The 4,145-nt window shown below is 39.9% G+C and overlaps 1 long non-coding RNA gene across 1 annotated transcript; it reads left to right on the plus strand.

Moving 5' to 3' along the window:
- Positions 1 to 718: 718 nt before the first annotated feature.
- Positions 719 to 3,614, plus strand: LOC132638340 (uncharacterized). The gene is made up of 3 exons (XR_009581684.1): positions 719 to 871; positions 2,063 to 2,128; positions 3,066 to 3,614. It is a non-coding gene; the product is annotated as an uncharacterized LOC132638340 (long non-coding RNA).
- Positions 3,615 to 4,145: the final 531 nt, after the last annotated feature.

Consider the following 4,145-nt stretch of genomic DNA (forward strand, 5'->3'; position numbering starts at 1 on the left):
CGCAGAGAGACGGGAAGCTTCCCAGTTAGGCATTCGGGGGTCGGATCTCGGGTCCGAACTCGTCATATCATGGAGACCCGTCGAGAAATGTCTTTTGGCGAACCTCCGCCAACAATAGTGCTTGATGAAGAAGATTTACCGGGGCCGAATATCCCCAGTTCATCCATCTCCGGTGCAAGTCATGGGGGTATCTAATCGGTCTCATGCGTCATCGTCGCATCCCATGGAATAGGCTAAAGATCTCAACCTTCGACTTGCTAAGTCGGTTAAGGGTGTTGTAGTTTTATTTTCGTTTTCCAATTAGTAACAGTAGAGTAGGTGTTATACCCCGTACATTTATACGACAAATTATCCGCAAGCAAATCGACTCAAGTTAAAGGAGGAATTATTTTCGGACATGAAATAAGAGCTTTTAATTTTCAACTTTGATTATCACAAAAATTGATTAATTAAAGTTAGACAAGTAAATTAGTGGGACATGTGTCAATGTTAAGGGCTACTTATATAAGGCATAAGATGACTTATATTCCTCCATTATTCACAAAACCCATCCATCAAAGTAGAGTTAGTGAGAGAAGCTCTCAAGTTTAGAGAGAGAGAGAGAAGTTCCCGGCGCTACTATTCACGGCGGCGCACTGTTCACGGCGCCGCCACTGTTCACGCGTACTGTTCACGCGTACTGTTCATACGTACTGTTCACGCCGTCACTGTTCACGGGCGGCGCACTGTTCACGGCCAGCCCATTTTTGCCCCCTTCTACACAATTAATTGGAGAGATTTGAAGCTCAAGAGGAGGAAAAAGATGGAGCTCATGGTAGCCATGGCTTTCTTGAAGACATTTCATGGTGAAAAATTAGAGCTTGTCTCTAAGGTAAGATTTAATTCTTTTCTACATGTTTTGGAGGTAGTTTAGACTTGTATAGCTTGGTAGATGTGTGTTGAATTCAAACGGGTTATGTATGTTGATGTTGAATTATAAATTGAGCCGTGTAAGGGGGGTGTTTTGAGTAAGAATGAGGAATTGATTTTAGTAGCATTATGTAGGAATTAAATGGTTAAATTTAAAGTTGTGTTATTTTATGGACATATTGCTATCCTTGCTAAATTGAAAGGATTGAGGGTATGATTATGTTCATATGATTATTGTTGTTGTTATCATGGGTTATGTGATGAGAATGAAGGAAATTAATGGTTAGAAACTTTATAGAGGTCGTGTGGGTGTGTGAAGAGGAGTGTGGCCGTGAGCCATAGTAATGAAAGAGAATGGTGAATTAAAATTTATTTAGCTTGTTAGAGGTGTCGTTGTGACATTGATGACGTAGATAAAGGGTTAACGAGTTGAGTTGGTGTTGAAATTGGTTGTATGTTGTTATGAGAAATTAAGTGATTTTTATATAATTTTTATGCAATTATGAAAGTAAGATGCTAAATGTGAACTATGGTTGTTATTAATGAATTTGGAAGAAAACAATGCGATTTGGTAGTTTCGTTGCAATTGTAGAAGTTTCGAATGGAATATGAAAATGGGCGGAATGGTTCGAATCCTTGGATATTGTTTAAAATGTTATTGAAATATGTTTGGGTAATCTTGAGTTAGTTGATGAATATGGAAAAAAAAAATGTTGATATTAGTTGGATGGTGTGAAGTTAAAATGGAAGAGTTACATTATGTGGAAAGGAAGGGAAAAATTTTAGATTGTTGGAAATGTTGTATGAATTGCTTAGAATGTCTTTAAGTATTGTTGGTATGGATTCGGGTTAGTATTTAAATATGTATAGGCGTTGATGTTGGCTTGAAGGTAAGCCGTTGAATTGAATATTTGGAAAGTTGTCGAATGATGAAAAAGAGAGTATTAATGTAATATTGTCTTTCGGATTGGTTATTGGAGTTTCTAGGTTGGTTATTGTGGTTGTTGTTGTTGATTTTGAGCGAGTTAAATTCTCGGGTTGGCCTATTTACAGGGGAAATGCTGCCGAATTTTCTGTAGAATTTAATGTTAGTTTGGAATGAATGGCTTAAGTGCCTATGTTTAATATTGGATATTCGTTGGCATATTTGTAGACCTTGGGGAGCCCGAGGCGTAGATTGGGATTTACTTTAGATTGGCTATCTTGGAGTGCGTACGAGGTATGTAAAGCGCAACCCTTCTTTCTTTTGGCATGCCTTAGTTTTCAATAGGCTAGATTATAAGCCTTGAGGAAAATTCTAAGATTCGAAATCCGAGCATGTTATGACCCTTATGTATCCCTTGGCACTCTTATGTATGATTTGATGAAATATGAACCATTATGTCTTTGAAATAATCGCTTTCCGAACTTTGCATAAAAAGATTTCACTTTAAGGAATTTCGAAATTTTTTTGAACGCCATATCTTTCACAGAAAGGCTCGGATTGCTTTGATATGTTCGTAGAAGTTTGTATGGCGTATGATAAGTATGTTTTCCATAGGCGGGCCCGGCTCGGGTCAATACCCGTCCGTGGGTCCCGCGACTTTCCTTTATGTAATTCGGACGACTTTTGAAAGAATTTGGTATGATTATCATTTCGAATTTCAAGTATGGTCATTTACTTATATTTGAGTCTATGATAATGATTTTATGCATATGGTTACTCATGACTCTGCTCGTGCGTTCTGTTATATCTTTCGCCGGTTCCCGGGCCGGTTCTGTTATCGTGCGCACTTTGATATACTCCGGAGTTATGCTGTGTTTATGGTTCACCGAGCTACTCGCAAAAGAGGGTTGGGTTCCACCTATATTTGGTGTTATGCTGTGTATGGCGTTATGTTGTGATATGTGACGGGGATACGGAGATTTGAAACATTCTGGTGTTATGCTGTGTTATGGCGCCATCGACGGGCGGGCGACCATATTCTTCTGTACCCTACGCATGACTTACATATTTTTGAAAGTAAACAAATTTTGATATGTTGGATTTATACTTATGTTCTGTACTACTATTTCGTTTATGCCTCAGATTTGTTTCTGTATTTTCTGCTTTGCATACTCAGTACATATTTCGTACTGACCCCCTTTCTTCGGGGGGCTGCGTTTCATGCCCGCAGGTACAGACGCACAGTTTGGTGATCTACCCATTTAGGACACCCTCTTCTGCTGTTTGGAGTGCTCTTCTCATTTCAGAGCACACATTTTGGTATATATATTCGTTCGCTATGTATATATGTATTTGTTTAGGGGCACGGCGGGGCCCTGTCCCGCCATATGATTCGGTTTGTCTGTTTAGAGGTCTGTAGACGTATTTGTGGGTGTGTGTGCCTACTTCTGTACGGATGTGTTTGCATGACTCTATTCGTTATGGCAGCCTTGTCGGCTCGCACATGTATATGTTGTTCTGTTGGCCCTGTGTGGCCTTTGTTGGTATTTGCTGTGTACAGGGTTATTTTGGATAGTCCGAAAAACAAAGGAAACTCTGCCGAAATTTTCTTTGAAAATCTCATAAATATGAAACACCGCCTTGTCGGCTTCTGTTATATGCCTGGATGGGTTTGATATAATCTGAGGCAGTGTTTGATATTTGTGTCGGTATAAGTTATCTGTTTGCCACTCGGATTTGTGATTGTGTTCGGGTGCCCAATTCGGGCACTAGTCACGGCCCACGGGGTTGGGTCGTGACAGTAGGGCTTCTCCCGTTTTTCCTATCATACTGATGTATCCGACATAGTCGGAATTTTATGGAATGGAAGAACTTTTAATGGGACTTTGCGAATTGGTTTTTATTGGACTTGATTGAGCATTCCATGGGCGTTATTTGTACCTGAATTTTTGTATATGTCCTTGCAATATTCGATCAATAATCTACTGTTTTATAATTCACAAAATTCTGAAATGTTTCGCTACCGGCTGCTATGTTCGAACATTTTATTCAAAATTCAACTGTAATTGGTTAGAGACCACATATTTTGTGACCGATACAGAAGCTTTACTTAATCATAGTGATATTCGTGTGAGAGCCCGACCGAGGTTTCATCGGAAGGTCGACCTGCTTAAGTACGATCTGTTGATCGAGCAGTCGTCCCGGCTCCTTCTCGCATACGCTCCCCGTGGTTGGATAAAATCAAGGTCATATCTATCACATCCGTTTGACATCGGCACGTGTCAAGACCCTGTTGGCTCTGAAGACAGTT

Source organism: Lycium barbarum, chromosome 4, assembly GCF_019175385.1.
Source record: "Lycium barbarum isolate Lr01 chromosome 4, ASM1917538v2, whole genome shotgun sequence".
Lineage (NCBI taxonomy): Eukaryota > Viridiplantae > Streptophyta > Magnoliopsida > Solanales > Solanaceae > Lycium > Lycium barbarum.